Genomic DNA, 24,826 nt, shown 5'->3' on the forward strand with positions numbered 1-24,826 from the left:
GTGGTGGCAAATGAGGCTAGATTCGGATTTTATTTTAATTATTTTATTTTGGTTGGGGGATGTAACTAGGTTTATTTTCAGAGGAGTTATTGGGGAATGAACCCAGGACCTCATGCATGCTAAGCAAGCACTCTACCACTTGAGCTATACCCTCCCCCTGGAAGGTTGTTTTTTTTTTTTATTGAGTTATAGTTTACAATGTTGTGTAGACTTGGAAGGATCTAAATGCCAGTAAGTTGGGATTTTCAGCCAGGAGACCCCAAGCTACAAATTCAAACACCCTCCTGGGACCGCAGGTACTGTAAATGTGAAGAACAGAGGGTGTGAGGCGATACGGAGTGGAGGGGCCTGTGGCTAACCAGAGAGGGCCTGTCCTCCCTAAAGGCAGAGCGCAAGACTGCCGGTTTGTGATTCCTAATGTATGAAGGCGAGGACCAATAGCCACCCGGCTGGCCAGCCTTGGGAAAGGAGCTCCTCTTGTTTGCAGCACCATTTTCGTCACCTGGAAAGCAGGCGTGATCCTGGGTTGCGTTAGGAGTAAAGGGATAGCTCACGCTCGGCTCCAGGCACCCAGCTGGCCTTCGATATCCCTTGTAAGGCCCACCCCTTCCCGCCAGGGCGCTCGTGCCCTTTAATCACCATCTCGCGGCTGCGGCCCCTTTAAGGCGGCCTTGGAGGACCCAGTTTTCGAAGCTAAGAGTGATCTTCTAGCTGCTGCCTCTATGGTAAACCGTCACTTCCGCCCGGAAGTGCGTGTGCGAGGCGGCTTTTCCCGGGGATTGGGAAGACCCCGGCAACGTGCTCGCTCTTGTCTGGGAGGCGCACTCTTGTCCGAGAGATGCACTCTCGTCGCCGAGGTGTGGCGGGTCCCCGGCCCGCAGGGTGACGCTGGGCCGCAGCTGGGCCGTCATGAAGCTCCGCGGGCCCGAACTTCAAGGACCGCTCCTCGCACTGCAGCTGGGGCTTGGACGGAGGAGACCGAACGCAGGCACCACAGTCGGGGTGAGGGGCTGTCGAGGCGCCCGCCCCTCAGAAGAGCCTTGGATTCCCCGGCTGGGGGTGGCCTTCGTGAGTTTCCGGGGTGTGTAAACATCCAGTGAGACTCACCCTCCAGAGCATATTGTCTCCCTTTCCCCAGGGTTTCCACCGAACCGGAGAGCTCTCCAGCCCCCGGCGATTGGATGAAGCCTTGCAACCTTGGTTTTCGCCTCCTCGTCGGTGACGGTATTCGGAGTGACATCAGTTTGGGGGATCCAGGTATGTCAAGCACGGAGACGCAGGGTCCTGAGGCCGGTGGTCTGGGAAGAGGCTCCTGTGTTGTTGAACCCTCCCAGTTGTGGGTGCAACCTTGTACCAGGCAGCCCGACCCTGACCTAAAGTAAATTCCCAGGAGACCGTTTCCCTGGGTTTTGAATTTGCAGTAACAGGTGTGAACATTCTAGCAGCCGTTTGATGATCATGTATGATACTGCAAACAGAACGTTCATTGCAAGAAGACCACTGTAGTTAGGATCAGAGATCAGGTCGTTTCCAAAAGCCTATAAACAGCGTTAATGTGACTTGTTTTATTCAGTAACTATGTTTTGAAATTTGGGCCAGGTACCATGCTGATTGTTAGGGATACAGAGATGAACAGAACAGTTACAGCCCTTGTTCTCAGGCAGCAACAGCCCAGCTGGGGTGACGTCAGTAAGTGCCTGGACAACAGAAGGGAGCCATCCTAGCTGAGAAGACATGTGACAAAAGGCCAGACACATGAGAGGAGGCTTCAGAGGAGGTGGGGACCTCAAGGCTTGGGACCAAACTGGAGACCACCACGGCGACAGGTAGGGGAGAAAATGTACGACTAAATGGGCTGGTGGTGGATTTGGGGGTGCTTTGTCAGAGTTCAGGTTTATGGTGCCCATTACGGGCAGGTTTCTGAGGGAGGCCCCACGTGGTGGTGTGCAGATGTCCAGGTGTGCCAGGAGCAATGGGTTAGGAAGTCCTTGGGATGAAGCTTGTAGACTTGGAAGGACTAGGGGACTGGTTGGTCACTGCCAGGCACTGTCTGCATTGTATTCTGGGTGGAAGGTAGATTTTAGATTTGGGAGGGTGTTTTATTGTGCTAACAGTTTTAAATTCTCTGAACGTTCAGACTCGCCCCCGTAGTGTAGAAACTGTTAACAGGTGCTTCCTTTGCAGGTGAGTTTCCTGGAAGATTTGTGTATGCTGCACGACGACGGTGACTCCTGACGGGTGGCACTTGTGAGGGTTCGGTAAAGCTCGTAGGAGCACAGTGGACCAGTTAGCTGTGCCTTTGTGAGTGTTAGTTACCCTTTTCCCTCGGATTTTCAGTGCATTTTCACAGCATATCCAGCTGGGAACCTCTAGGGGTCTGCGGCGTCTGAAAGTTCTGGGGTCTTTACAGATGCTGCTTCCAACAAGAAGAGGCCTGCCTGCCTCAGGGTGAGCGAAACAGCCCCAGCGCCGAGGCAGGGGTCTGCTCCAGGCTCTTGACTTTTTACCGTTTTAGTTTTCCTGTTGGGGCCACTCACAAGGGCATACAGTTCACAGGACGGTGACCTGCACTCCCCCGTGTGTGCTTGTCTTTAGAGGGAGAGGCTGCAGTAATTGCCTAAATGAACCCGTTGTACTGAGATGGGGTGTGTCGGGGAAAGCGTACATGTGGGTATTTCTGGAATAAAGAGCTTTTGTGCCCGGGCGCTGCCTTGTTCTTCTACGTGGTGTTTCTCTGGAGTGCGGGTGTCGGCTTCCTCGCTGTGGCCGTGGGCGGGTCCTTGTCTGTCTGTCTCCATGTCAGTCTGGTCAAGCAGCCCCGGGGCTCCGTGTCTGCGGACTGTCCTCCAGGAGTTGATCCAGCCTTTGGTTTGCTGAGTTAATGGGAAGCATTAGCCGTGGGTCCCTCTGGGCAGTAGCGTGTCATTTGTAGCATGGAAGATGTTAGCGAATGAAGTTCACGTTGACGGAGCCGTTGTGATTTTTGAGGATGTTTTTGGACTCTGACAGCGAACAAGGACCATGCCTTCGTGTCCCCTGGGAGTCCCCTTGGGTTGGTCTGGGACTTCCTAGGACAGAAGAGCCTGCCAGGAGCAGGGAAGGGGATGCTGAGAAGAGAGTGGTTGTTCCCGGGCAGAGAGGCTTCGTCTTCCCCGGAAGCCCACGCATCCCCGGGTTACCTGCTTCTCTTTGCGTCCTGTCCTGCTTCCTGCTGCTGGGTCTGAACATTGACTGTCCGGCCCTTGTCTGTGACTGCAGCACAGGGCGTGAGTGTTCTTGGTTTCACACAGTGGGTGTGCCGGGTGCCTGAGTGGGTGATGAACGGAGCCCTCAAACCCATGGGAGGAGACACGTGAGAACATTTCATGGAGCCAGTGGATTCCTGGGTGTGGCTCCTGGAATGTTTCCCAGCGACTCTGGCTCCTGCGGCTCCAGCCCCCTCATCGAGTCGACCCCAGCTGGTCACAGCGTGGTGATGGCATGCTTGTTTTCCCCAGAGTGCGTGGTAGGCTGTGTGCACCGGGGATGGGCCTCAGCGCTTACGACGTTCCTCTGGATTGTGTAAGAGAGGGTTGAAGCAGGCAGGAGTCCAGACTTTCAAAAAGATGGTGTTTTGATAGTAGCAGTGGATAATCAAGCTTGTGAACTCTTAAGAAGTTGTTTTTAACGGCCCAAAGCAGAAAACTTAAAAATTGAGCCAAAGGACAGTTGCCAGGTCAAGATTTTGAACTTCTTTCTTTGTCCACTAGGGGGTGGAATCCTACACCAGACTGCTGTATTCTCTTGTAACTTGGTACAGAGTTTTCTGGGTTTGGGGGTTTTTGTTTCTTTGTTTTGTTTTGTTTTAATTTAGCCAAGCTCTTATTTCACCAGAAAATTATGCAGAAAGTTAATCTGCAGGGTTGTGCTCTTAGGAATCTGCTAGGGTGTCCCAGCTGCAGGCAGTTTCTGGGACATGCTTATCATGTCTTGGACCAGTTGAACCAAACTCGGTCATAGGACACGGCTGGCACTTGGAGACCAGAGCACATTCTAATGCAGCTTTCTGTCCAGAGTCACTCCCAGTGACAACAGGTGGTTCTACTCAGCATGAAAGGTTTTCTTTGATGAGAAATCCAGTGCAACACATACTAGTGTTTGAGGTCTCAGACGGTGTATTAAGGGTTTAAAAGCATCTCTGACCAGAACGTTGCTCATACTTGAAATTAAAAGGGACAGATTAAGACTGAAAGACGTTTGTACAAAACCAGTGTGTTTCAGATTGTTGATTACTATCTGCTAGAAAAGTGCCCTTGATTTGGCGGGGGAGAAGGAATCACAACTCTGGAGGTGTGATTTTAAGTAGAGTATTGCACATTTGGTTTATGAACCTGGTTGACAGCTTTCTGATGGATTAAACAGATGTTGGCCAAGTGAGGCCAAGACAGGGAGCAAAGCAGAGGCATCTTGTCCTCAGGGAGCTAACGTTCCAGTGCCCGGGAGACAGAAATCATTAGAGTTGTGGGATATCACAATTGTGCTGGGGAAAAAAAAGGGAACTGGGGTAGGAAGGAGTGGGGTATGAGGTTTGCAATTTTAGTTAGGGTGGCTGGGAAGGGCCTGGATCTTTAATTTAGCAAAATCCTGAAATAGGGAGTAAGTCATGTGACACCCTGGAACAGCATCCCAAGCAGAGGGAACAGCCAGTGAAAAGGCAGCAGAAGCAGCCAGAATAATAGACCATGAGCAAGAACGGCTTATGAGGAGGACTGAAGCGGCCTGGGGATCAGGTCTTGCAGAATCTTGTAGGGAATTGTGGGACTTTGGCTTTTACTCAGAGTAGTGGACCATTTTCCCCCCCTAATAAAGTAGTTAACGTTAGAAGTATTTCCTGTTCTTGTGCTAAGAAATTTGCACATTGAGCTGACCCCAGCTCTGTGCATTGGGAGCATTACTTTTCCCCTTGGCAGCTGGTGGCATCTCTCACTCTTGGCTCTGTTGAACTGTAACTTCCATGTCCTGAGATGAGTGACACGGCAAATGTTTAGATATGACAAGTAAAGTTCTGGGACAAATGACCCTCTTCACACATGAAGGCCCTGTGCCCTTCACCTCGTAGACGAAGCCAGAGGTTGCTCGAATGTCTGCCTGTCTCAGCGGCAAGGATGGGTCCCTGTCCGCCTGTGCTCACCTCCACCGTAGGACTCCTCCTGTTTTATGATTGTTTTCTTGTCTGTTTCCCCCTGGGAGGAACTGTGTACTTGTCTTTTCAACAGAGTAGATAATGTGTCATTTAAATCGTTACATTACCATCAGGAGGACTACACGAAGTACATTCCCCTGTAATCTTGACAATGTACAGGCCTGTTGGGGTTGGAAACACATAACAAATGCATTGAAAACAATTAGTCATTCTGATGTTTTTTTTTTTCACATCAGTTTTGTGGCTCCAGCAGAAAACTAGGTCTTTGTTGCAAATTTAATTCAAGTGGAGCTAAGTCAGGGGGAGCTCGCGTGTCTCCAGTCTGTCAGCCGTGCAGTTGTGTGCCAGTTACACAACACAACGCTGCTTTAGAAGGGCAGCCGCCGTCAGCAGGACGTTTGGATTACTGTATGGAGTCCATGTAAGACTCCTGTTTGCTGCCATCCCTGCCGAGTCGATTTCTTCCTATCAAACGCCCAGCATTTGTGCCCATTTGTAAACTTTGACGGGTTGTCATCTGTTAGGATGAGTTACCGTGATGAGTCTCTGGGAAAGCTCCCATAAATCCCCTTCGCTTGTGGGCCACCTTTGTTTCAAATTACTTGCAAATTAATTGCCCCTTGGAAAGTTAATGGGGGGAGATAAAAAGAGGAGATTAAGAAGTCAAAATGACAAAGGTCTCGCTTCCTCTGGTCACGTTAGATACGTGTAAACCCTGCTTGGTGTTTTTGTTCTTAGTTTTTTTTCCCTAAAGTAATAGTGCATTCATTTTAAAAGTTGATGGGATGGGGAGGGTATAGCTCAGTGGTAGAGCACTTACTTAGCATGCACGAGGTCCCGGGTTTAATCCTCAGTACCTCCATTATAAAAAACCTAATTACCTTCCCCCCAAATAAAAAAAAATTTTTTTAAGTTGATAGGACTCAAAGGCTGGCACTAAACAGCAGTTCCCCGCTTCCCACAGCCCTCCCCACAGGCAGGGTTTTGCACTGGTTCACTCCTCCCCCTGTTTCTGAAAAGCCCGTGTGTGTGCTGATCTCTGGACTCCCCACCACCCCCTCTAGTCCTTGCCTGTTGCCTGCCTTCCCGGTGGATCCGGGCTGAGTGCTCACAACCTGCCCCCTGCTTCCATCCTCTGCTGCAGTCACCCTGTATCTTTTCTGTTTCCATCATTGAGAGGCGACCCTGTTGCGAATGTGCGGAAGGGCTCTGCGTGGCCTTTTTACTTTCTCCCCTCATTGACATTTCGCGTCTTTGGCTGCGCTTTGTTTGAACCTCTTGCCAATGATTCTTCCCACGTTTATGGTAGCCTCTCAGCATAACTTGACACGAGGTCAACCCCATTAATAATCTATCCATTCTATTTTTGTAGGTGAATAGAAGACTTTCCAGAGAATTTCATGATGGATATATGTTACAAAGTTTTGTTGCAATCTTGTACGCAAGGGGAGAGGCCCCTGAGGGCCAATTTAGTTCATTTTTAGGTAGGGATTTTTTTAAAATACCATTTTTAGGCTAAATACGAAAAGAAACACTGGCTAAAGGCTCTGACAGTCAGCTGGGTGGATAGGTAACCAGTTTCCCAGATTACTCTTTATTAATTTTATCAGGGATGCCAATCTCTTCCCAGAAGGAGGATATGAATTATATCAGGCTAAGAGCCTCTGTTCCAAGCCTGATTTAGGCCAGTTGTTTGGCTTTTTTGTTTTGTTTTGTTCTTTTTAGAGTCCCTCTTTTTGGCAGGGACATCCTACCTGTTTAAGTTAAATACCTGACTTGGTCAAGAAGGCCCATCCAGTTGCACTTTTGTTCTAGGAACAAAGATGAGAGTGTTGCCTGGGTCAGCGCTTCCCAAACAATGCGGGCCAGTCCCCTGCGGGTTTGTCAGATGAGATTCTGGGGCCGCAGGTCTGGGGCGGGCCTGGACCCCTGCCTTTCTCTCCAGCGCCCAGGTGCTGCTGGTCTGGGCACCACACCTTGAGGAGGGAGGGAGGGCATTGTTAGTCGCTGTGTACATTTCTCACGGATGGCGGGGTGAAGTGGAGGCTTACCTTGTACCACACACGCACAGTTGATTCCTCGCGGTATTTATACTCACTGACCTTATTCCTTTGGGCCAGCATCTGTATCGGGGAAGGCTCTCTCAGCATCACCCCTAGGGGCAACGATTCTTGTAGTCTGTGCACCTGGGCCTCTGCGGCGGAATGGTAGCCGGGTCCCTGGAGGCCTTCCTACTTCAGTGGGTGCAGCAGAAGACAGCGATAAACACTCAAGGACGCCCTTGCTCTTTGCTTTAAAACTCTGTAGTCACGTGTTGAGGAAACAGAATTAAAAACAAAATCTCCCAACTGTCAAAAACCTGAGCTAGACAGTAGTTAAAGTGGTAAAAAGCCAATTTTGTTCAGGATTCTTGCAGTAGTGTGGGGGAGCAAAACTTGCCAACCGAAAAAGCGTCTCTTCGACATGCGTGTTATTTCCAGCAGGAAACAATCAAGGCCCAAGATCTGACAGAGCCTTTGACCTTCCCTCTAACAGCCTGAAGCATGTGGGCGGAGGACCTGTTGCGGGAAGGGAGCATCACTGTAGATCACTAGTGTGTGAACCAGGGGTGGAGACGGGGAGGACCCTGCAAAGTCTGTTGAAGTTCCTCGCTGTGTTCTCTGTCTCCGCAGGGCCCAACCAGCATTTGCTTTACCATCTCCAAGCCAGTTGCCTTCCTCTCCTTTAGGGTCCCAGGCTGCCACCCCACCCCTTTTGTCTTCAGCCGAAGATGGTGTTTAAGGTGAGGGTTTCGGCTGTTCCGACGAGTTGCTCGGTTTCCCTGGGTCTCTGCGGTGCACAGAGGTACTGAAAGTTTTGTTGGATTCTTCTCGTGTTCATCTGTCTCGTGTCGGTTCTTCTGACTGGTCTAAGAATTAAACTTAGAAGGGTAGAGGAAAATTCCTTCCTCCTCGGCAGAGGAAGGGAGACCACAGTAAACACACGGCTGGGTTCAGTTCTGAGTACAGCGTGGGCACGCGGGAATTCAGAGCCAGAGAGCAGGGTAGGGTTGGTGGATGGAAAATAACTCAGAGGAAACATCAGGGGGACCGGGAGGGGGTTCTGGCTGCACTGACCTAACGGGATTCTTGCTGAAGGCAGGGCAGGGGGCTCAGACTTCACCTGGGATGGTGAAGGACAAGAAACCTAATTAGACATGGAGGGAGGTGAGTGGTTCTGGCTAAACTGACTCAGCAGAACCAGATTTTACAGGGAAGTGCGCAGACGGGCCTCAGAGAAGGTCCAGGAGCCTGAGTAACGTGTGACCAAGCAAAGAAGCTTTGTCACAACCCAGAAAACATCCCCACAAAGGTAGAAGAGAAGGAAAACAGCGCTGCTATTCACTAGGCATTCCTCCAGCACGTCAGGAGCGCCACAGGCCGCTGCCGACGGAATTGCAAAGACAGAGAGCGGTCTTGCCCTTTGAAAGAGCTAAGTGGCCGCAACCCTTCATTTCAAGGACATGGCTCTCTGGCCCTTGGACAAACGTTCCAGAGTCGTGGGATTGCAAGAGACTTGTTCAGCCACGACAAAGATCTACAGACATTTGAGGACGAGGAAATTCTGGAAGAAAAGGGAGTCAGGGTCAGGGGGTTCTCCTTGATTTTCAACAGGGAGGACTACGCCTCTGATTGTTCATTTGCACCTGCCCTCGTCCACACTGGCTGATTCCTGAAGCTAAAGTGTTAAGAGCAGCCTGCAGCGTTGAAGAAAGTGCGTAGAGTGCCTGCTTAGCATGCACAAGGTTCTGGGTTCTATACCTACTACCTCCATTAAAAGTAAATAAATCTAATTACCTCCCCCAAAAAAAGTAAGGGAAGGGGGAAGGGAGGGGAGGGAGGACATTAGGGGGAAACAAAGGGCTTTTAGGAAAGATAAATGGGCCTTTAGAAGAATAGAGGAGAGTTCTGGCAGTTTTATGTCTGTCTGGGGGATTCTGATCTGCGCGTGGGTGTCTCCAGGGATAGGGGTCTGCCTGCACAGGTCTGCATCCCAGCCTGGGGAGGGGATTTGTGACAGTTGAATTCTCTTGGGAAGTTCTGCTTTTAGGCATATAAGGTGGGGCAGGGGGTCAGAAAAGAAAACAACAACAAAATTTTCTGGATCCCCTCAACCTGCCTTTTTTTTTTAATGAGTAGGTTCTTTTGTGGGTGGGGCGTAATTGGGTTTCTTTATTCATTTATTTAATGGAGGTACTGGGAATTGAACCCAGGACCTCATGCATGCTCGGCATGCCCTCTGCCACTGAGCTGTACCCTCCTCCCAACCTGCATTTTTTTTCTTTTCTAATTTTGGTACAAATCAAGGAACTCACCGTCTCCTTCCTTCCTGCCAAGTAAGAGGAAACTGAGATGACGCAGACTGGCTCTAGGGGCAGGCGGGCTCAGGCTCCAGCCTGGCTCCTGAGCGTCCCCCTGCCCTGCCCCCATCTCTCCAGCCGCTGACCCCCTCTCCCCACCATGAATCCTCGTGTGGTGACAGAGTTCCCCTCTGCACACCGGCAGTGGCTGTGTGTCACCTCCAGGAGCTCATTCATTCCCCCAGGCGTGTAATTTCCGTCAGGGAGTTGCTTCCTTGAGAAAATAGCTGCTCCACGTGGAGTTTCAGTGACTTCAAGACCCTGGGTCAGGGGCGAAGAGTCTCACTCATCCAGCCGTGGCGCTGCGGACCCACAGGGAAGGGGCAGAGAGCGCTAAACCTAAAAGCTGCCACCTAAGGCCCGCTTAACCTGCACCTGGCGCTGGGCTCCAGGCTTCGCCTGCGTCTCCTCGGCTCCTCCAAACAGGTTTCTGAAGCCAGGCGGCTCTTTTCTTCGCTTTGTCGAGAGAGGGCCTGGGCCACAGGGACTGTCACTGCCAGGGCCCCACGGCCAGTGAGCGCTGGGGCTGGAACATGGGCCCTGCCGACTCCCAGGGTGACACGCAGTGAAGGGAGGGTCTCATTCAAAAAAATTGTAGAAAATATTAACAGTATTTTAAACAAAATCTCTATCAGGTATTTCCATTCTCTGTTACGTCCAGTTAATGCAGACACAGGAGAAGGGGAGAGGTGGACGGAGCCCGGAGCACGGGAAGAGGGGAGCAAACGGGGGCTCCGCAGACCAGAGCAGAGCACCCTCCCCCACACGCGCGCGCCCGCACGCACGCCCGCGCACATACGCACACGCACGAAACGGAACAGAGGCCCAGAGGGAGGGACCCCAGCTTTATAAAATTATTGTAGAACACGTGTCATGTCATTTTCCGAATGACTTTTCATCTCAGTTCTGCTAAAGCTGTGGTCATCTCAAGAAAAAGTCCTGATGACACAAGAGTAAAGGGTGTTTAGTCAGATTTTCTAACTGCCTCTGAAAGGGATGAGTGAAGCCAGCTGTGAAAGGTCTACTTTCTAGTTCCTTTCTGCATTATTTATTTTTCATGCCTGGCATTGGGCGTCTAGACCATTCCATGTATTCTTGTTTTTCTTTTTGTAGGCGGGAAGTAATTAGGTTATTTTTTTTAATGGAGGCACTGGGGATTGAACCCAGGGCCTTGTGCGTGCTAAGCATGGGCTCTACCACTGAGCCACACCCCCTCCCCCATTCCATATATTCTAAGTGGAACAAACTAATACACAGGTGCTGAATACCTGCTCATTTCCAGCCATCAGAGACCCCAGTTCACTACAGTTGAACAGACTGTTAACCACTACATTAACTAAGTGCATAAAATGCTAATATCCTAATATGCACATTTTGGGCAAGTGATGTCATAATTTGTCAGCCTGCAAACATTTTCCTTGGGATATGCTGGGCTCCCCTACCCCTCTCCCTTCCGGACTTCCTGTGCAAACAACACAATAGCTGGAACCAACTGCAGGCCAACTGCTTCGGGTGTTAACTCTTGTCACGCTACCCGGAATAGAGGTGTGGACTTGTTTACTTGGTTTCCCTGGGAACAGTCTGTCTTCCAAGGAATACTGGGGAAGAGTTCCCGGCTGGAACACGAAGCTCTGAACGGCAGCTGGTCGACCTGGGGGAACGCGAGCTGACTGAGCTCGGGGAGGAAATGCCTTCTTGGTTGCCGGGTGGCAGGGAGAGGAAGTGGCCCGGATTGTGGGCTGTAAGAAAACAATCCTTCCAGCGGGGCCCTCGGTGTCCTCCAGGAGGCCTGGGTCTTGCAGGGATCTGTCACAGCAGTGGGCCGGGGAAGAGGGTGATAGTGTGTGAAGACCGAGCCGGAAGGCTGTGTGTGTGGATTGTCACCGCTGGCCCACCTGCCTCTGGGGGTGGAAGAAGCCCGCTGCATCTTTGATGTTTACGTCTCAAAATTACCCGCAAACTGGAAGCAACCAGAGGCAAAAGGAAGAAACAGATGAAACAAAGCATGGTACAGCTGTACAGTGGAAAGTTGCTCATATTTTGATGAGTGAAGGCAAAAAACTCACCATATGATTCCACGTACATTCACAAACCGCCAAGTCAGGCAGAAGTGATGCTGTGTTGACGGAGGTCGGAACACTGGTTGTTTGGGGGAGGGGGACGGGCACTGGGCTGAGGAGAGGGAGCCTTTGGGACAGGAAGTACTCCTTGTCCTGAGCCACAGGGCTGTTGAGGGTCTGCCTCTGTGAAAACAGGCCTAAAATTTGCACTTTTCAGTATGTGTACGTTATACCTCAATGAAAAAACCCAAAACAAAACACGTACGTACTGTGTGGTTTCATTTATAAACTTCCTGAGCAGGAAGTCTAGGCCATGTGTACAAGTCGGGAGGGGGTGACTGAGAGTAGGACAAGGGGCTTCTTTTTTTAACACCTTTATTGTGGTATGGTTCCTGTGCAGTAAACTACACACATTTGAGATGAACGATTTGAGGAGTTTTGATAGATGTATATACCAGTGAAACCGCCACCACAATCAAGATAGCTCACATTTCTGTTACTCCCCAAGGGGTGCAAATTTCAAATTCCCAGTTTATCCCCTCCCACTTCCTTTACCCCCCTGGTAACTGTGAGCTTGTTCTCTATGTCTGTGAGTCTGTTTCTGTTTTGTAGGTAAGTTCATTTGTGTCCTTTTTTTTAATATTCCACATATAAGTGATATCATACGGTATTTTTCTTTCTCTTTCTGACTTATTTCACTTAGAATGACAATCTCCAGTTCCATCCGTGTTGCTGCAAATGGCATTATTTGATTCTTTTTTATGGCTGAGTAGTATTCCATTGTATAAATATACCACATCTTCTTTCTCCAGTCATCTGTCGATGGACATTTGGGTGGTTTCCATGTCTTGGCTATTGTAAATAATGATACTGTGAACACTGGGGTGTGTGTTTCTTTTCTGATTAGAGTTCCCTCCAGGTATCTACCCAGGAGTGGGATTGCGGGATCATATGATGTCTATTTTTAGTTTTTTGAGGAATCTCCATACAGGACAAAGGAGCTTCTGGGGAGGGTGGCCATGTTAAGAGTTCTTGACTGGGGCTGTAGTTACATAGGAGTATTCTCTTTGTGACTGTCCAGCTGTAAGCTGGGGATTTGTGATTCTCTGTTTGGATGCTATACTTCAATGAAAGATTTATTTGAAAATATTATGTGCAGCATGGTCCTGTTTTTGGCGGGGTTGAAAATACATGTGCAAAGAAAAACCCTGGGAGCGACTGTGTTCATTTCCTGTGGTGGCTGTAACTAACAAGTTGCCACCAACTCAGTGGCTTGACACAACACAAATGGACTGTCTTCCACTTCCAGAGTCAGAAGTGTGTCTGGGGGCTCCTGAGCTGAAACCCGGGTGAGGGCAGAACGCTTATTTTCCCATGGGGCCACTGGGATAATCCAGGCTGATCTCCCTTTGTTAATTCCACCCGCAACTTTCATTCCTTTTGGCCACGTGACCTGACTTACAGGTTCTGGTTTGGGATGTGGACATCTTTGGGGGAACCATCCTTCTGTCAACCACAGGCATCCAATAAAAAGTTAAGAATGCTGATTTCTAAGTGGAAGGGTCTTCCCCCTAAACCTCATCTGTATTTTCAGAAGTTTCCCTGGGAATACACATACTGCTTTTGAGATGAGAAGAATGAAATACAGGCTGTCTATATGGATGGTGTCTTTCTAAGCTGTGGTCAGTCTTCCAGCCAGGGCAGTCCTGGGCAGCTAACAGCATACCTGAGCCTGAAGCGTTTTAAAAGATGAATCGAAAAGCATCGAAGCCTTGAGCAGATCACTGCCCTTGGAAATTCTTCTGTTTCAGCCAGGCATGCAGAGCAATCTTACCTGGAAAGAAGCCAGCTTTCCTGCTTAAAATTTCGATCAAACCTTAGAGTTTAACATTTGAAATAAAAGGATGCTTTACCATGGACTTTTAAAAATATGTGAGACAAGTGAATTACATTTGGGAAACAGAGTTTTGGTCACTTGCCAGGATACCATCACATTCCTTTCCCCAGGGGGGGCACCTGGTGTCTGTGAGAGGCGGCGCCACCCCCTGCCCACTTAACCGCGGAGAGTGGAGAGTGTGAAGTCAGCACTGGTCTCCCGTCTCACCCCTTTGCCTTCCCTGCCAGCCCTCCTTTCCTGGGTGCTTTCTGGGTCATAGGCTGAATGCACCCCAAAACGCATCTGCCGTCACAGACTCAGCAAAGAACAAGTTAAGAAATGCCAGCCGAGGTGAGTCTTTCTCTGCTCACTCGCCTCTGATATACCGCCAGTCTGAGGTTATCACTGCCTTTGGGACAAACGGCAGTTCACAGATGAGGATCCTTAAGGCCTCGCACTTCCCACGGAGTAAAACAGAGGGACTTGTGAGATGTGCGTCTTCACTGTTCCCACCTTACACCATCCCTTGCTCCTGACTCTGCCGTAATGAACACAACCTCTTCCCCTACTCACAGGCCTAAAATGCTCCCAGGCACATGCCTTCTGGTCTCAGGAGAGAGACCCTGGCTGCTAAATGTGGGGCACAGATAAGATTGGCAGAGGTCGCCCAGGGCAGAAAGGAGAGGCGAGGGCCAGCGTGCCTTGTCCGCCTAAGTGACTTCGTGTGTGTGTGTGTTTGTGTGTGTGTGTGTGTGTGTGTAGGGAGGTAATTACGTTTATTATTATTATTATTATTTTTTTAATGGAGGTACTGGGGATTGGACCCAGGATCTTATCCATGCTAAGCACGCACTCTACCACTGGGCTATACCCTCCGTCCAAGTGACGTCTTTTTTTACGACACCATTTGTATGGCCACCTGGGTATCTGGGATAAAAGACGTTATCTTAGAGATGCTAGAAGCCACTCTCTTCCCTCCACCCCACTCTTGATTCGAGAGTCAGGCACAAACTTCAAATAAAACATTAAGTCCCCACAGCATCTTCTGGAGGCTCGTAAACCACAGGAATGATGCTCCCCTTGGCTGCCAGCTCCCAGTCACAGAGCTGTGTTCTTGTTTCACCTTTAGTCCTTAATTTAACCATTCACTCCAGGAATCTGCCCCTCTTCCAGCTCCTTCCTAAGTCGAAAGAACGTTTGTATCAGTAACATCATGTTCAAACAATCTTGGGATTCCACGGATCTTTCCTCCACCAGTTTCAAATAAACTGGTAAACGCAAATGGGGGCTTTTTACCCTGGGAACGCGGGCTGAGCGTGTCTGTAGCTGCTGCATGATTGTTTTTAAAGCTGGGAGTCCTTTGTCCTGTGGCAGCCAAGTGTGGGCTCAGGTGTTTTCATCAATCAGACAGACTCTTGTTACGGGCTGGGGGGGTGGGGGTAGGGGGGGTTGGCCTTCACTCTGGGTGGCTGACGCCTTTCTCTGGTGCTGCTCACCTCCCAGAAAAGGGACATTTTGCTCTGACCACCCTGTGAGTTACTGCAACCAAAGCAGCGTCGTCTCTTGCTTTTAAAACCCAGGGGAACAAGTCACTGCCTCCTAAATGAAAAGGAACAAAACCAGCACTGGGAGAGGCCGTGGTGTGGGGGTGTTTTCCTGGTGTCCAAGAGTACTTGGCAGAGCAAAGCGAGAACACTGATGCTAAAATCCTCTTGATCAAGGCCTGTTTTGAAGTTGGTTCATTGTGCGGTAAGGGAAAGGAAAGGACTGAAAAGTTTTGACTCTCACATATTTTGAAACCCTATGAAAATTCGCATGGCTGTTCTAGGCTCTGGCTGCTGCAGGAAACTGGTGTGAGGGGGTCCCTAGACAAGGCAGGGTCTTCTGAGAGCTAGAATAATGGTGTGAGCAAAAACAGACCCAGAACCCAGAGGAAAGAGGACTTGATCCTGACCTTTGCATCGGAGGGATGGGGTTGGATTGCAGGGGGCAAAGACTGGGAAAAGAGGCCCTCCAGGTGGAAGAAGCTCAAAGTTCTAGAGAGGCATGCACTCCGGGGACAGGGAGTCCTTAGGTGGCCAGTCTCAGGACCTGGTTTTCAGCCCTGGCTCCTGGGGCACACACAGTAGCACTAAGTCAAATTTTTAGCATTGTTTCCATATTGTGCTTTATGAGTCAGAGAACTGGCACAGGTATCTATTTGCTTAAAAAGTCAGGAGTTTTTTTGATTTTTGTTTTTTTCCATTTTATTTATTTATTTTTTTATTTTTTTATTTTTTTATTTTTTTACATTTAAAAGTCAGGAGTTTTGATTTGGAATTCAAACGAGTATTTGTATCGGTAACATCATGTTCAAACAATCTTGGGATTCCACGGGTCTCTCCTCCACCTCCTCCCATTCCTCCGAGGAGCGACCCGGCGGCATGCTCAGTAGAATTCCTCACCCCACTTCACCCAACGCTGTGGATGTGATGGGGGCTGGTCCATGGGTAGGAGAGGTTTTTGGACTGTGATACCAGGCCAACCCCATACCCAACGCCGCCCATCTTTACAGAGTTAAATCTTGAGCATCCTTTTCATTTGCCATAACTGGTCATCTCTGGGTCTGTTGAGTGCCCCCTACCCAGCAAGTTTCCAGACTTTATTCTCTGCAGTAAATCCTCCTGCGGTAATCTGCATGCGAAGGCACTTTTTGGGCACAGGCAGAAACTCAATCAACCTCTCTGCAAAAGAGTGGTCTTTTTAAAAGCCCGAATAAGTTATTCCCGTCAGCTGAGTGACTGTTTTGACAGCCTGATGGTGATCGATGTGTTCTATAGCTTTTAGGCAGAGCTGATGAATTATAGAGTAATTCACAGATCAGGCCCTAGATGAGAATTTTCCCCGTGGAGTTGGCCTGTCACCAGCAACCTGCTCAAGAAAACCCAGTCCCCTGTTGGCCCTGGCCACCTCCCGCAGGAAGAAACACTCGTTAGGGCTGAGGGATTAGAAAGTCCTTCGTTCCAGTGGAGTTGGGGGAGAAAGGGTTTAGTCCGGAGGCATCAGATCTTTGAGATATTTTAAGGGTAAGGCTATCATTCCACCCATCCCTCTTCATTCTCATCACTCCAGGTAGATGTAGAATCCATGTAGAATCACAGAATACTTGGCCTTTGACGGGGGGTCTGGAAATGACCCAGCATGGGGAGAAGACCCTACAAACAGGACCAGTCCCACAGGGGCCAGTATCCTCTGCACAAGCCTGGTTCTGACGTTTCTCTTAAGCTACGACCTGAAGGCTTGGAGGCCAGCAGCCAGGTGACCGTTTCATCTCAGTCAGGTCTAGGGTCGACTGGATGGCAGGAACCATTTGATTTTTCCAGCCTGGCCATCCTGCGCAGGCCAACAGGCTCCCCCTCCCCCGGCTTAGTTTGATCAGCCCGGTGCCCCAGCAGCCGGGGGTGTGCAGCTGCTACGAGCCATTAGGGGCGGCCGCGGCTCTTTAGAGGGGCGTGGAAAAGCTGCTTCTCCCTGCTCTTTGTTCAGCCTAGAGCCCTCTTACCCAGGCTGGCTCTCAGGGGTCCACACCCACCAAGGGGCGTTGTCGCCCTCCTTCTTCTGGAGGATTACAAACCGGTGATCGTAATACTGATCACCTACTACGTCCCTTCTGAGAGTGAAAGGGGGCGTTATTAATAATTACCTTGACTCAGTAGGCATCAACGGAGACTGGGACCAACAAGGATGCCTGACACCCTAATTATAAGGGATGGAGAAGCGAAGGAATGTGACTCACTAATGAGGCCTGTTAATCTCCGCCCATGTAGGACTGTCCTTTGAGCCCCACACATTCCGAGTGACAATGGACACCTTTATGTAATACCACCCTGGGCGTCACCAAGTCCAAAGGTGACCAAGGACAGAGCACTTCCAGCTGCTGGTCCAGGAATGCCCTTTAACATAAGGAGAGCCCTGGCCCCAGCCAGAGAACTTCACGCTTTCCCAAGTCAAGGTTATAATTACGCAGCGCGGAAGCCTCCGAGTTCCCGTAATTGTTCTAATGTGCGTGCAGGCACACACGCAGGCGGTGCGCCTAGGAGCTGCCATCTATATTTAGCTGCCATTAGCATCGCCTCTGCACAGCGTTCCTGTCTTATTATGCAGGGAGCACAGGCTTTGACTGGCAGTGTAGTCCCGGGGGGGTTTAGAACGAGAAGGAAATAACTAGTACCTTCCAGTCACCGTCCCACCACCTTCAACGAGATGAAGGCGGACCTGGCTTTACCGTGCTCCTAAGCAGGGTCGCAAGAGCTACTTCCGCCCGCAGCAACGAGGGGAGAAAAACAGCCTAGAAGATCACTAGGCCACCCTTCCTTTGGGCTTATGGCTGAATTCTAGGCTTCTGTCCTACCCTGAAAGGACAAGTCTCAGATCCCTGCACCAACTGGGGGAAAACCGCAGAAAGGAGCTGGTGTCCCTGTTGTCCGGGATGCCAGCTCTCTCGAGGGACAAGTGGCAGTTCTTCTTTTATCCTCCTGTGGGATAAAAGAGTAGTTGATGAAATCACTTACACAGAGTGAATGCAAACTATCATTTTTGCAATTGAAGGTGATTAATAACGTCTTCGTCTGTAAGGACGAGGTGGCCGTCTGGCTTGTCTGGAAGGACCCTTACACTCTCTCCAGCACTTTGCACTCCTATCGTGTGTCTAATCCCTGGACTGCATAAGCCAGCCTGGGCTCACACTCACTGGCTCCGCTCACTCCAGGAGCAAAGGCTGTGATTATTAAAAAAAAAATCAGAGCCTGTACAGGTATGTTCTGATCCAGTTTTCCAGAGGAAAGGTAGCAGCTTAGAGCAGGAACAGCTTCAGGACTGACCATGGGGATTTTTCTGCGCTGCACTGCCCCTCAGGCTGCATTCGCCCTCACTCACAATATTTCCTTGGGGAGAGGGTAATAGCTCAGAGGTAGAGAGCATGCTTAGCATGCAAGAGATCCTGGGTTCACCCCAGTACCTCCATTAAAAAAATTTTTTTCCCTTTATTGCACCAAAGACAATTTCAGCTCCTTTGTTTAGTAAGATTTCATCCATCAGGGATGAAAGTTGACAGACATAGGAAAGGAAAATGTTTTTCTTGACTCTCTGAGGGTCCCTGGCCAAGTCTGAAAATTAACCTGACAAAGACAGATGAACAGGAGAAAAACATACAAATTTATTTAATGTACATTTTCTGAGGACCTACTGGATAGCACATGGAACTATATTCAATTTCTTATAACAGATATTAGAAAAGAATCTGAAAAAAAAATGTATGTATATGTATAACTGAATCACTTTGCTGTACACCTGAAACTAACATTGTAAATCAACTACACTTCCATAAAAATTTTTAAATTAAAAAATTTTTAAAAAATAAAATTTCTGTGACTTAAAATTTCTGGGAGACTTCAGATGGAAATGAAGATCCAAAGAAACAGTTAAACTTGAGTGTTTTTTGCTGGGTTTGACGGAGTGGAGGAAGAATATGATAGATCAGAGAGTGTGAGGGAAGTGTAGCAAGCTGGCAGAAACTTAGCAAGGCCTGTTTGGATTCTTCCCAGGGTCCCTTTGCTTCTTTGTTTTCAAAGGTAAGAATGCTACTTTCTTCTGGGTTTAGGGAGGATATCTTTCCTGTGAGGGTTTTTTTTTGGAGGTGGGGGGGAGCAGGTAATTAAGTTTTTATATTCATTTTTAGTGGAGGTACTGGGGATTGAACCCAGGACCTCGTGCATGCTAAGCACGCACGTGCTCTGCCACCGAGATATACTCTCTCCGCACCCCTGGCCCCTGTGAGGTTTTATGACCTGTTTCAGGGGAGAATTGGGGAGTGGGGGGAGATCAGAGTTAACTTCCTGCTTCTGTTATTTTCTCAAACTCCTTCAGCTTAAAATGTTTAATATGCCAAAGGGCTGTGTTGTAGGGTAGCGTATCCTGAACCCCATCCGAAGCAATTTCTTAAAAGTGCAATGTAGAGGGGAGAGTATAGCTCAGTGGTCAAAAGCACTGTGCTTAGCATGCACACATTCCTGGGTTCAATCCCCACTCCCTCCACTGAATACATAAATAAACCTAAGTGGTTCCCCCCACAGAAAAGTGCGTTGTGAAGGACCCATGAAGCACGTGTCCCTGGGAACGGGGCTGTTGAATCACCTGGCTTTGCATCTCGCATCTGAGCTCAGCTAAGAATCTAACTGGAGCATCTTACAATGCCATCTCTGAGGGACAAGGACAGAGGTACATAGCTTTAGAACATGTGTCCTTAGCCTGCTCCCCGCCCAGAATCTGAGGCTGCCCTGAGCTTTTGAGCCTCCTCTCCACACTCTGATCGTAATCAGATTTCCAGGCTGCAGGTCTCCCCTTTCCAACGCAGAAATGTAAAACCTGCTGGAGTTCAGATGTGTGATTTAGATTCAACCTGCAGGACACTTTGACTCAGAACTGATATGTGGAGACAGAGACAGCGAACAGGGCATCGTTTTGTTGGCATGGATCGTGGCAGAGGGAGCCTGGTTCTGGAGGCCAAGCTGACTTGGCAGCCTCCTGGTCTGGGTGAGGTGGCAGCTCCCTCGGTGAGCCCGTGTGACTCGAGGAGTCGTTTGTTCCTGGAAGCCTGCCTAGTGCCTGCATCGCCAGTCCTCCTGACAATTCTCTGAGCTCTGTAGCCCTTCGTCAACCCCCTTTGGCTTGAACCAGCTAGAGTGGATCCTTTTGTCTGCAACTAATTACCCACTGGCTAATACAAAGAAGCAAAGACAGCAGGGTTGGGGAAGAGAAGTTAAGAATGTAGTAGAAGAGTCTAGAAAGAGATACGGGCAGTTGGCAAATATTTTGAATAACGGCTACCATTTATTGAGTCTGTACCATGTGCATTATCTCCAAGCCTTCCACCAACTCTGTGAGGCATCATTATTCCCATTTTACAGCTGAGAAAATAGGCTCAGAATGGTTAAGGAACCTGCCCAAGGCCACACAGCCTTCAACAGTGAATCAGGAATTCGAAGCCAGATCCTTTGCGCTCTAGGCCCAGGATCTCTCCACTTTGTTTCCTCTGCCCAGGCCAGCCCTGCTTGCAGAAAGGAAGGGTAACTCCTTCCCCCGTTCCTCTCACTCCTCCTGGCTCCCCACTCTCAGAGCCCGGAGCTTCCGCCAGGCTGAGTCACCTACAGTTCACCCCTGTATGTGCTCCAGAGACTCTGCGGGCAGGATCGGCACTTAAAGCGCTGACACAGTGGGGGCAAAGCTCCCACCACGGGTGACAGACTGCCGCATCCTCCCCAAGGGGCGGGTTCCGGCAGCTGCTCCTATGTTTAGCAATTGTGCTATTTGATTTTTTTTCCACAAAAAGCAAGCGTATTACTTATGTAATTATGTGTCACAATTAACAGCATCCAAGAGTTGGATAAAAGCAACAAAACCTAAATTGCGGTTGTTACTGGCTGGTGGGGTGATAGGTGACTTTTATTTTCTCCTTTCTGCATTTCTGCATTTCAACACGTTTCTAAAATGAGCTCAGGTTGCTTTGAGCTACAAGGAAGAGAAAACCCTTCTCCAGGCTGGAGTGAACAAGGAGGACACTGATGAGTTCGGGTGGTGGGAAGTCTAGCAAGAAGGGGACCCCCGGACAAGGCAGGGACGTGTCACTGAAGACCTGCTCTGTTTCCTCCACCTCACCTCTCTGTGGTCCCGGCATCCCACACCCCCCCTATCAAAGGCTGCTTCCTCCCATGGGCACAGCACAGCCGTCCCAGTCCTGGGAATCAGAGTGGGAACAGCAGGATCCAGACACAGAAATGGACCCTCGAGGGGAGGGTGTAGCTCAGTGGCAGAGCATATGCTTAGTATGTGTGAGGTCCTGTGTTCAATCCCCAGTCCCTTCATTAAAAATAAATAAGTGAATAAAAATTAAAATAAATTTTAAAATAAACTTAATTATCTCCCCCCACCAAAAAAATTTAATAAAAGAAAGAAGGAAAAGAAATGGGCCTTGTTTTTTGGTGTCTCCTTTTTCAAGAGTGCAGGAAATTTCCAAAAATCCCTGGCAGGCTTCCCCGAGGGTCTCAGTGGTCAGAAGTGGGTTACGTGCCCACTCCTGAACTCAGTGCCCAGGAGAAGGGATGCCTTAGGCTCACCTGGTCAACTTGCTAGAGCAGGGGCGGGGCCCCGGCAGGTGGAGGAGGGTGGGCGCCTGGACAGAGTCCGAGCCTTGGAAAGAAAGACGTGGGGAATGAATGGATGCATGGAGACAGTCTGCTGGAGTGTGTGTGATCTTTATACTTGAAAAAATGACACTGATATTTAAAATTTCTGAATTACCCTGGTGGTGGTTAGAACTGCGGTTGAAAGCTTCTATCAGGGAAGAAATTTTGCTTTGTATCAAGACTCAAATTGGGCTTGCAGTCTTTGCTGCTGGGACATGAAAATAACTGGGTTTACTGTGTCCATAATCACCCAGAACTGGAGGCAACTGAGATGTCCTTCAACAGGTGACTGGATAAACAAACTATGGTGCCTCTGTACATGGAACACTATTCTGAAATAAAAATAAATGTGCTAGCAAGCGACAAAAACGTGGGTTTAAAGAAAAAGAAAAAGAAAGGAAAAAAAAAACTCTTCCTATTATTTTTGCCAAGTTTTGGGTGCCTTTAGTCTCATTCAGCATTCTCACACTTGAACTTAATCCCTAGCTTTCAAAGTTGCAAGCTGTTTTTTTGTTGTTTTTTGTGTTTTTTGTTTTTGCCTCCATTACATCATGTGCTAAGCACTCAGGAGCCTCATTATTATAAACCTCAGAACAATGAGCCGATGGAAGAATACATGGAACACTTAGAAGTCATACAGGTGATTGCCACATGCTATTTAAAGCATTTGTGATTCGCCCCTATTCACCTGCTATGCAAGGGCCATATGGAAATATTTTAAGGCCACATACATTCCTGGTTTGCCTGCTCAGCAGAACGCCCCGGGGTGCACAGGTGTCTCCATCCATCAGGTGCCCACGCACCGCCAGTCGGAAGCTACCTGGGCATTCACGTGCCTGTTCACGGTGACACCTGGGCGTTCAGGTCTTGAACGTGGTAAGCTGGAAGAAAGAACAAAAAGGAGAAAACCTGTGAGTGAAGCAGAGAGAGGTTAATGTTCCGGAAACCCTCCTGTGAGTGTTGGGGTCAGTGTCAAGGTCACCTTCTCAGCCCTGGAAGTTACTTATGATGTGTGTCCCTTGATGTCCCCACCTGCAAAATGGGCTCTTAGGAGGATCAGGGGTGACACGTGTACAGTGTCCGGCGCCAGGCCCATAGGGTTGGCGAGCAGCAGAGGGGGCTATCATTAAACTGTAACTAAATTAAATAGGTTACCACATTCAGTTATCGTAGAGGGTGAGAGGGGCCCCCAGAAGCTGGAAGAGGCAGGCGGCATCCTCCCCTCCAGCCTCCAGAGGGAGCAGGGCTCTGCCAGCACCTCGAATTTGCCTCCAGAACCTTGACAAAACATTTCCCTTCTTTTAAGCCACCTAGTTGGTGGCAATTTGTCACAGCAGCCCTGGGAAACTTAACATATCAGCCCCGGGTGCTTCCTGAGCCTTCGTGGTAAACGTGCTGTGAACAGTTCACAGGTGTGACTCGCATCCCTGGGGGTACGGAGAGGGGTCGAGCAGGCTCCTGGTTTTCCGTCAGAGTGTTTGCACGTGGGGCACGTTGCTTGGGAGCTGCCGAGAGCCCGCTGGGGCCCTGGAAGCAGCTGCGGGTGTGACGTGGCAGGGGCACAGCCCCTGCAGGGGCCGTGGTGGGAGCAGGGCTGGCTGGCGCGCCCCTGCTGGGACCCGTGCTCACTCACGCTTCAGCGCTGGGTCCAGTGAGCTTTGTGAACCTGGGGGGTGGCGGAGACGGTGTGTCCGCTAAGCCAGATGACGGTCTCTACACACTCCCCTGATCCCTGCAAGTCCCGTTCCTAATTATAGGAAGTGGTTTACCAGGAAAGACCCCTGTATTTTTCCAGCCTGTCTCTGCTTACAGCCATTCAGGTGAGGACTGATCGGTTTCGTTTTGTTTTGTGGCTGGCGGGTATTCAAGTTTATTTATTTATTTTTAACAGAGATACTGAGGATTGAACCTAGGACTTCATGCATGCTAAGCATGTGCTTTATAAACCCTGAACTGTACCCTCCCCCCAGGACTGCTCTTTTGAACAACACTCTATTATTTTTCTGCTTGGGGGAAACTTGAGGACGGATTTGTCAAAATAATAGAGGAAGATGCTGGTAGCCAACCTTAGGGGTGGGCAGGATAATAATAATTTATGCTGAAAGAACATTCTGGAGGCAGAGCTATTTGGATGCTTGGCTGTGGGAAGTATCTGCATAGAGCCTAACGACTTACAAAGTGTTTTCACAAACATTTTCTTATCTAAGCTTAACAACCCCGAGAGAGATATTTTTCTGACATCAAATTCCATCAGCTCCAATTTAAAAAAAATTTTTTTTTCCTTTGGAAGAGAAAAATCCCAAAAGCTGCTCTGGGCTATGAGATGGCACACAGGCCATGGTGGGGAGCGATGGGAGGTGGCATCTGTGGCAGGCGTGAAATGAGCAGATGAGTGCTTCTCAGCAGGAGGTCACAGAATATTCTGGAGGCAGAGCTGTAGGGCGCCTGGCTGCGGGGTGCACCTCAAGTCAGGAAATGAACCGAAACACCCCCCACCAACGAAAGCGTTAGGGGGACAGTAGAGCTGGGGGTCTGAGGTGGTCCTCTCTTTCACCCAAGGAGAAACTGGGGGAGCTCTGGACTCTGATGGCCTGTCTGTCTGTTTCCTGTGCGGGCCGGTCTCTGCCCAGGGAACTGAAGGCGGACTCTGTCTTCCACATTGAGCTTTGGGGAAGTTGCTTTGCTAACCGGATTTGGGATGCTCTGTTCCCCTCCCCACCCAGTCCCTCCTTGTCATGTGACCTTGGGTCCGTCCCTTGTTAGCGCCAGATCCCTTCTGTGAGGCTACCCCACCTCCACCTTGCGTGACCCGTGGTGGAGAAGCCCAGAACCAGGACGCAGTGCTGACTTGCTAATCTGAGTCCCAATCTGGCCCTTGAAAGCGCCACACAGCTGCGCCAGGCTAGGAGGAGCAAGGGCAATATTCTGCGAAAGAAACAAACCCCAAAGACGTCTAATTGGGTTGCCTATTTTTATTTCTCTGAGCCAGAAGCTAAGAGACCTCAGGTCATCCTTTCTTGTCCTGAATCTCATGCACACTGCAGCAATTCTCTTAAGCTGGGCTGCTTCTCTCGGCTTGATGTCCTCGTT

At 49.5% G+C, this 24,826-nt stretch overlaps 1 long non-coding RNA gene and 1 other non-coding gene across 2 annotated transcripts; both read left to right on the plus strand.

Annotated features, from left to right (window-relative positions):
* The first annotated feature begins 750 nt into the window (after positions 1-750).
* On the plus strand, positions 751-12,790 carry LOC107033103 (uncharacterized). Its single transcript, XR_012059867.1, has 6 exons — positions 751-1,002; positions 1,139-1,257; positions 1,661-1,826; positions 2,185-6,666; positions 7,855-7,964; positions 9,529-12,790. It is a non-coding gene; the product is annotated as an uncharacterized lncRNA (long non-coding RNA).
* LOC116283778 (small Cajal body-specific RNA 16) lies at positions 1,294-1,480 on the plus strand. Its single transcript, XR_004193486.1, has one exon.
* Positions 12,791-24,826: the final 12,036 nt, after the last annotated feature.

The sequence above is a fragment of the Vicugna pacos genome, chromosome 16 (genome assembly GCF_048564905.1).
Source record: "Vicugna pacos chromosome 16, VicPac4, whole genome shotgun sequence".
Lineage (NCBI taxonomy): Eukaryota > Metazoa > Chordata > Mammalia > Artiodactyla > Camelidae > Vicugna > Vicugna pacos.